The sequence below is a fragment of the Arachis stenosperma genome, chromosome 9 (assembly GCF_014773155.1).
Source record: "Arachis stenosperma cultivar V10309 chromosome 9, arast.V10309.gnm1.PFL2, whole genome shotgun sequence".
NCBI classification, from domain to species: Eukaryota; Viridiplantae; Streptophyta; class Magnoliopsida; order Fabales; family Fabaceae; genus Arachis; species Arachis stenosperma.
This window is the reverse complement of record NC_080385.1, coordinates 95,416,278-95,425,549: the sequence shown is the minus strand read 5'-3', so window position 1 is coordinate 95,425,549 and position 9,272 is coordinate 95,416,278. Positions and strand designations below refer to the sequence as shown.

At 39.2% G+C, this 9,272-nt stretch overlaps 1 non-coding gene across 1 annotated transcript; it reads left to right on the top strand.

The window, feature by feature from the left end:
- The first annotated feature begins 3,203 nt into the window (after window positions 1-3,203).
- LOC130953462 (small nucleolar RNA R71) lies at window positions 3,204-3,311 on the top strand. Its single transcript, XR_009075632.1, has one exon. It is a non-coding gene; the product is annotated as a small nucleolar RNA R71 (small nucleolar RNA).
- The last annotated feature ends 5,961 nt before the right edge of the window (window positions 3,312-9,272 follow it).

Genomic DNA, 9,272 nt, shown 5'->3' with positions numbered 1-9,272 from the left:
CATAATTGGGTGAACCTTTTCAGATTGTGACTCAGCTTTGCTAAAGTCCCCAATTAGAGGTGTCCAGGGTTCTTAAGCACACTCTTATTGCCTTGGATCACAACTTTGTTTCTTTCTTTTTCTTTCTTTTCTTCTTTTTTTTTTTGAAATTTTTTCCTTTTTTTTTCGCTTGCTTCTTCTCTTTTTTTTTTTCACTGCTTTTTCTTGCTTCAAGAATCATTTTTATGATTTTTCAGATCCTCAGTAACATGTCTCCTTTTTCATCATTCTTTCAAGAGCCAATATCCATGAACCACAAATTCAAAAGACATATGCACTGTTCAAGCATACATTCAGAGAACAAAAGTGTTGCCACCACATCAAAATAATTAAACTGTTATAAAATTCAAAATTCATGCAATTCTTTTCTTTTTCAATTAAGAACATTGTTTGTTTAAGAAAGGTGATGGATTCATAGAACATTCATAACTTTAAGGCATAGACACTAAGACACTAATGATCATAAGACACAAACATGGATAAACATAAAGCATGAAAATTTCGAAAAACAGAAAATAAAGAACAAGGAGATTAAAGAACGGGTCCACCTTAGTGATGGCGGCTTTGTTCTTCCTCTTGAAGATCCTATGGAGTGCTTGAGCTCCTCAATGTCTCTTCCTTGTCTTTGTTGCTCCTCTCTCATGATTCTTTGATCTTCTCTAATTTCATGGAGGAGGATCTTTTGTTTGCTCCATCCTTTTCTTAGTGATGGGCTTGAGGTCATGCCTTCTCAGTTGAACCGGCTTTGGATGCCATAAATGGTTATGGAAAAACAAAAAGCAATGCTTTTACCACACCAAACTTAAAAGGTTTGCTCGTCCTCGAGCAAAAGAAGAAAGATGAGAGTAGAAGAAGAAGAAATAGAGGAGAGGGAGATGGCTTTGTGTTCGGCCAAGGAGGGGGAGAAGTGGTGTTTAGGTGGTGTGAAAATGAAGGAGTGAAGAAGGGTTTATGGGGAAGAGGTGTTGAGGTGATTGGTGAATGGGTGAAGAAGAGAGAGTGTGGTGGGGTTGGTGGGGATCCTGTGGGGTCCACAGATCCTGAGGTGTCAAGGAAAAGTCATCCCTGCACCAAATGGCAATCAAAATCACGTTTTGTGCCAAATCTGGCGTTAAACGCCGGGCTGGTGCCCCTTTCTGGCGTTTAACGCCAGGTTCTTGCCCTTTCCTGGCATTTAACGCCAGTCTGGTGCCCCTTTCTGGCGTTAAACGCCCAGAATGGTGCCAGACTGGGCGTTAAACGCCCAACTGCTAGCCTCACTGGCGTTTAAACGCCAGTGAGTTCTTCCTCCAGGGTGTGCTGTTTTTCTTCCTGTTTTTCATTCTGTTTTTGCTTTTTCAATTGATTTTGTGACTTCTTATGATCATCAATCCTACAAAAAACATAAAATAACAAAAGAAAGTAGATAAAATATAACATTGGGTTGCCTCCCAACAAGCGCTTCTTTAATGTCAGTAGCTTGACAGAGGGCTCTTATGGAGCCTCACAGATACTCAGAGCAATGTTGGAACCTCCCAACACCAAACTTAGAGTTTGAATGTGGGGTTCAACACCAAACTTAGAGTTTGGTTGTGGCCTCCCAACACCAAACTTAGAGTTTGACTGTGGGGGCTCTGCTTGTCTCTGATTTGAGAGAAGCTCTTCATGCTTCCTCTCCATGGTGACAGAGGGATATCCTTGAGCCTTAAACACAAAGGATTCTTCATTCACTTGAATGATCAACTCTCCTCTATCAACATCAATCACAGCCTTTGCTGTGGCCAGGAAGGGTCTGCCAAGGATGATGGTTTCATCCATGCACTTCCCAGTCTCTAGGACTATGAAATTAGTAGGGATGTAATGGTCTTCAACTTTTACCAAAACATTCTCTACAAGTCCATGAGCTTGTTTTCTTGAGTTGTCTGCCATCTCTAGTGAGATTCTTGCAGCTTGTACCTCAAAGATCCCTAGCTTCTCCATTACAGAGAGAGGCATGAGGTTTACACTTGACCCTAAGTCACACAGAGCCTTCTTGAAGGTCATGGTGCCTATGGTACAAGGTATGGAAAACTTCCCTGGATCTTGTCTCTTTTGAGGTAATTTCTACCTAGACAAGTCATCCAGTTCTTTGGTGAGCAAAGGGGGTTCATCCTCCCAAGTCTCATTTCCAAATAACTTGTCATTTAGCTTCATGATTGCTCCAAGATATTTAGCAACTTGCTCTTTAGTGACATACTCATCCTCTTCAGAGGAGGAATACTCATCAGAGCTCATGAAAGGCAGAAGTAAGTCCAATGGAATCTCTATGGTCTCATTTTGAGCCTCAGATTCCCATGGTTCCTCATTGGGGAACTCAGAGGAGGTTAGTGCATGCCCATTGAGGTCTTCCTCAGTGGCGTTCACTTCCTCTCCTTCCTCTCCAAATTCGGCCATGTTGATGGCCTTGCACTCTCCTTTTGGATTTTCTTCTGTATTGCTTGGGAGAGTACTAGGAGGGAGTTCAGTAATTTTCTTACTCAGCTGTCCCACTTGTGCCTCCAAATTCCTAATGGAGGACCTTGTTTCAGTCATGAAACTTTGAGTGGTTTTGATTAGATCAGAGACCATGGTTGCTAAGTCAGAGGGGTTCTGCTTAGAATTCTCTGTCTGTTGCTGAGAAGATGATGGAAAGGCTTGCCATTGCTAAACCTGTTTCTTCCACCATTGTTGTTGTTGAAACCTTGTTGAGGTTTCTCTTGATTCTTCCATGAGAAATTTGGGTGATTCTCCATGAAGAATTATAGGTGTTTCCATAGGGTTCTCCTAGGTAATTCACCTCTTCCATTGAAGGGTCCTCATGATCATAAGCTTCTTCTCAGATGAAGCATCCTTAGTACTGCTTGGTGCATTTTGCAGTCCAGACAGACATTGAGAAATCAAATTGACTTGTTGAGTCAATATCTTGTTCTGAGCCAGTATGGCATTCAGAGCATCAATCTCACAATTCCTTTCTCTGACTTGTCCCATTGTTCACAGGATTCTTTTCAGAAGTGTACATGAATTGGTTATTTGCAACCATTTCAATGAGCTCTTGAGCTTCTGTAGGCGTCTTCTTCAGATGAAGAGATCCTCAGCAGAGCTATCCAAAGACATCTTGGATAGTTCAGAGAGACCATCATAGAAAATACCTATGATGCTCCATTCAGAAGCATGTCTGAGGGACACTTTCTGATTAATTGTTTGTATCTTTCCCAAGCTTCATAGAGGGACTCACCATCCTTCTGTCTGAAGGTTTGGACTTCCACTCTAAGCTTACTCAATTTTTGAGGTGGAAAGAACTTTGCCAAGAAGGCATTGACTAGCTTTTCCCAAGAGTCCAGGCTTCTTTAGGTTGTGAGTCCAACCATATTCTAGCTCTGTCTCTTACAGCAAAAGGGAATAGCATCAGTCTGTAGACCTCAGGGTCAACCCCCATTAGTCTTGACTGTGTCACAGATTTGCAAGAACTCAGCTAAAAACTGATGAGGATCTTCCATTGGAAGTCCATGGAACTTGCAATTCTGTTGCATTAGAGAAACTAATTGAGGCTTAAGCTCAAAGTTGTTTGCTCCAATGGCAGGGATAGAGATGCTTCTCCCATAGAAATTGGGAGTAGGTGCAGTAAGTCACCCAGCACCTTCCTTGTATTGTTGGCATTGTTGTTGTTTTCGGCTGCCATGTCTTCTTCTTCTTTGAAGAATTCGGTCAGGTCCTCAATAAAGAGTTGTGCCTTAGCTTCTCTTAGCTTTCGCTTCAAGGTCCTTTCAGGTTTAGGGTCAGCTTCAACAAGAATGCCTTTGTCTTTGTTCTGCTCATATGAAAGAGAAGAGAACAAGAAAATATGGAATCTTCTATGTCACAGTATAGAGATTCCTTGAGGTGTCAGAGGAGGAAGAAAATGGAAGACAGAGGTAGAAAATTCGAACTTATCAAAGAAGATGGAGTTCGAATTTGCATTAAGGAATGTGTTAGTCCATAAATAGAAGGATGTGAGAAGAAGGGAAGTAATTTTCGAAAATTAAGTAAAAGATTTGAAAACATTTTGAAAAACACTAATTGATTTTCGAAACAAAAGTGGGAAAGAAGTAAAGTGATTTTTGAAAAAGATTTTGAAATTAGAAATTAAAAAGATTTGATTGAAAACTATTTTGAAAAAGATGTGATTAAAAAGATATGATTGGTTTTAAAAAGATGTGATTGAAAAGATATGATTTGAAAAACAATTTAAAAGATATGATTTGAAACAATTTTAAAAAGATTTGATTTTAAAAATTAATGACTTGCCTAACAAGAAAAGATATGATTCAAACATTAAACCTTTCTCAACAGAAAAGGCAACAAACTTGAGATGTTCAATCAAATCATTAATTGTTAGTAAGTATCTTTGAAAAAGGAAAGAAATTGATTTTGAAAACATTTGATTGAAAAGATATGATTTGAAAAAGATTTGATTTTGAAAAACTTTGAAAACTTGAAAAAAAAATTGATTTGAAGACAAAATCTTCCCCCTAGCACCATCCTGGCGTTAAACGCCCATAATGGCATCCATTCTGGCGTTTAACGCCCAAAATGCTACCTCTTTGGGCGTTAAACGCCCAACCAGGTACCCTGGCTGGCGTTTAAACGCCAGTCTGTCTTCTTCACTGGGCATTTTTGAATGCTCAGCTTTTTCTATGTAATTCCTCTGCAGTATGTTCTGAATCTTCAATTCTTTGTATTATTGACTTGAAAAGACACAAATTAAAAATATTTTTGGATTTTTAATAATTAAAAATGCAACAAGAAAAAATAACATGCATGCAAGACACAAACTTAGCAGTTTGTATACTACTGACACTACATGAGACACATAAACACTCAAGTCAAAAGAATTCAAAGATCAGAGTAAGAAATCATCAAGAATTACTTGAAGATTCTTAAGACACATGAATGAATGCATGCAATTGACACCAATCTTAAGATGAGACACTAGACTCAAGCAAGAAACATCAAATATTTTTGGTTTTTTTATGATTTTGTGAAATTTTTTTTTGTGCTTTTTTCGAAAATTATGTGAAAATAGAAAATAAAGGTTTCAGAATTCTCAGTTTGGATTCCAGGAATCATTGCAATGCTAGTCTAAGACTCCGGTCCAGGAATTAGACATGGCTTCACAGCCAGCCAAGCTTTCAAAGAAAGCTTCAGTCCAAAACACTAGACATGGCCAATGGCCAGCCAAGCCTTAGCAGATCATTGCTCCAAAACTCGGTCCAATAAGATAGACATGGCTTCACAGCCAGCCCAGATTTCAACAGATCACCATGAAACACTAGAATTCATTCTTAAGAACTGAAGAAGAAATACCTAATCTAAGCAACAAGATGAACCGTCAGTTGTCCATACTCAAGAACAATCCCCGGCAACGGCGCCAAAAACTTGGTGCACAAAATTGTGATCAATACTTTTTAATACACAGAACAATCCCTGGTAATGGCTCCAAAGACTTGGTGCTCAATACCATGGCATAAACACAACTTCGCACAACTAACCAGCAAGTGCACGGGGTCGTCCAAGTAATAAACCTTACGCGAGTAGGGTCGATCCCACGGAGATTGGTGGTATGAAGCAAGCTATGGTCGCCTTGTAAATCTCAGTCAGGCAGACTCAAATGGTATAGGATAAACGAATAAAGCATAAAGATAAAGATAGATACTTATGTATATCATTGGTGAGAGCTTCAGATAAGCGTATGAAGATGCCTTCCCTTCCGTCTCTCTGCTTTCCTACAGTCTTCATCCAATCCTTCTTACTCCTTTCCATGGCAAGCTCATGTAGGGTTTCACCGTTGTCAGTGGCTACCTCCTATCCTCTCAGTGAAAATGTTCCCTGCTCTGTCACAGCATATGGCTAATCAGCTGTCGGTTCTCGGTCAGGCCGGAATAAAATCCATTGATCCTTTTGCGTCTGTCACTAACGCCCCGCCTGCTAGGAGTTTGAAGCACGTCACAGTCATTCAATCATTATCCTACTCAGAATACCACAGACAAGGTTAGACCTTCCGGATTCTCTTGAATGCCGCCATCAGTTTCTTGCCTATACCACGAAGACTCTGATCTCACGGAATGGCTGGCTCGTTTGTCAGGCGAGCACTCGGTTGTCAGGCGATCAACCATGCATCGTGTTATCAGGAATCCAAGAGATATTCACTAAGCCTCAGATGCTTGTAGAACAAGAGTGGTTGTCAGTCACCTTGTTCATGAGTGAGAATGATGATGAGTGTCACGGATCATCACATTCATCAAGTTGAAGAACAAGTGATATCTTGGACAAAGAACAAGCGGAATTGAATAGAAGAACAATAGTAATTGCATTAATACTCGAGGTACAGCAGAGCTCCATACCTTAATCTATGGTGTGTAGAAACTCCACCGTTGAAAATACATAAGAACTTGGTCTAGGCATGGCCGAATGGCCAGCCTCCCAAATGATCTAAGAACTAGATGTCCAAAGATGATCAAAGGATCTAAAATAATCCGAAGATGATAATACAATAGTAAAAGGTCCTACTTATAGAAAACTAGTAGCCTAGGGTGTACAGAGATGAGTAAATGACATAAAAATCCACTTCCGGGCCCACTTGGTGTGTGCTTGGGCTGAGCAAATGAAGCATTTTCGTGTAGAGACTCTTCTTCGAGTTAAACGCCAGCTTTGGTGCCAGTTTGGGCGTTTAACTCCCATTTAGGTGCCAGTTCCGGCGTTTAACGCTGGAATTTCTTGAGGTGACTTTGAACGCCGGTTTAAGCCATCAAATCTTGGGCAAAGTATGGACTATCATATATTGCTGGAAAGCCCAGGATGTCTACTTTCCAACGCCGTTGAGAGCGCGCCAATTGGGCTTCTGTAGCTCCAGAAAATCCACTTCGAGTGCAGGGAGGTCAGAATCCAACAGCATCTGCAGTCCTTTTGAGTCTCTGGATCAGATTTTGGCTCAGATCCCTCAATTTCAGCCAGAAAATACCTGAAATCACAGAAAAACACACAAACTCATAGTAAAATCCAGAAAAGTGAATTTTAACTAAAAACTAATAAAAATATAATAAAAACTAACTAAATCCTACTAAAAACATACTAAAAACAATGCCAAAAAGCGTACAAATCATCCGCTCATCATATAATCAGTGACCACACTTCATCTCTTCTCATGAGCAATTGACCAAGGAATTGGCTATTGGTCAAGATTTGAGAGATTAAATTACAAGAAATTGTAATTCAATCAATTAAGATTGCCAAGGAGATCAATGAGTGCATTGATTGAGGAAGAGATGAAAATGAACTTGATCCGGAGAATTGCAACATCTCCTCTGCCCAATGAACTCCCCAATTCTGATCTCACCCATTCTATTTAATTTCTGCGTTTACTTTCATGAGCAAACACCCCATTCCCATTTATAATTCAGCAATTTAATTTCATTTATTTACTTCCAGTTCTTTAATTCCAGCATTTACTTTTCTGTCATTTACATTCCAGCCATTTTATTTTCTGCAACTCTCAACCCAAATTCTGAATTCGCTCAACTAGAACAATCTTCTAATTAAAGTTGCTTGATCAATCAATCCCTGTGGGATTCGACCTCACTCTATTGTGAGTTTTTACTTGACGACAAATTCGGTACACTTGCCGAAGGAAATTTGTTGAGAGACAATTTCCACCTGCATCAAAATCTTTTTCAAAATAAATTCTAATCATATCTTTTTCAAAACCAATTTCAAAATCTTTTCTAACTTCTTATCTTTTCAAAATTGATTTTCAAATCTTGTTCAACTAACTACTTGACTTTTTGTTTGTTTCTTATCTTTTTCAAAACCACCTAACTACTTTTCTATCTCTAATTTTCGAAAATCACTAACCATTTTTCAAAAACAATTTTTGAAAACTCCTCTCTCTCATCTCCTTCTATTTATTTATTTATTTACTAACAATTCTCTTCATCTAAAAATTCAAACCCTCTCTTCTCCTCTGTGTTCGAATTTTTTCTGTTTTCCTTTTTCTATTCTTTTCTTCTTCTACTCACATAAAGGAAACTCTATACCGTGACATAAAGGATTCCTCTTCTTTTCTGTTCTCTTCTTTTTCATATGAGCAGGAGCAAGGACAAGGACATTCTTGTTGAAGCAGATCCTAAACTTGAAAGGACTCTAAGGAGGAAGCTAAGGGAAGCTAAAGCACAACCCTCTGGAGAGAACTTGACAGAAACATTTGAAAAAGAAGAAAACATGGCAGCCAAAAATAACAACAATGCCAATAATGCAAGGAAGATGCTTGGTGACTTCACTGCACCAAATTCCAACTTACATGGAAGAAGCATGTCAATCCCTACCATTGGAGCAAACAATTTTGAGCTAAAGCCTCAATTAGTTTCTCTGATGCAATAGAATTTCAAGTTTTATGGACTTCCATCAGAAGATCCTTTTCCATTGTTAAGACCAATGGAGTAGATCCCGAGGTCTACAGGCTTATGCTTTTCCCTTTTGCTGTAAGAGACAGAGCTAGAGTATGGTTGGACTCTCAACCTAAAGATACCCTGAACTCTTGGGATAAGCTGGTCACGGCGTTCTTAGCCAAGTTCTTTCCTCCTCAAAAGCTGAGCTAGTTTAGAGTGGATGTTCAAACCTTCAGACAAAAAGAAGGTGAATCCCTCTATGAAGCTTGTGAAAGATACAAGCAACTGATCAAAAAGTGTCATTCTGACATGCTTTCAGAATGGACCATCCTGGATATATTCTATGATGGTCTGTTTGAATTGTCTAAGATGTCATTGGACCATTTTGTAGGTGGATCCATTCACCTAAAGAAAACGCCTACAGAAGCTCAGGAACTCATTGACATGGTTGTAAATAACCAGTTCATGTACACTTCTGAAAAGAATCCTGTGAGTAATGGGATGCCTCAAAGGAAGGGAGTTCTTGAAATTGATGCTCTGAATGTCATATTGGCTCAGAACAAAATGTTGACTCAGCAAATCAACATGATTTCTCAAAGTCTGAATGGATTGCAAAATGCATCCAACAGTACTAAAGAAGCATCTTTTGAAGAAGAAGCTTATGATCATGAGAACCTTGCAATGGCAGAGGTAAATTACATGGGTGAAGCCTTTGGCAACACCTATAACCCATCATGCAGAAATCATTTGAATTTTTCATGGAAGGATCCACAGAAGCAAGGCTTCAATAATAACAATGGTGGAAGAAACAGGTTT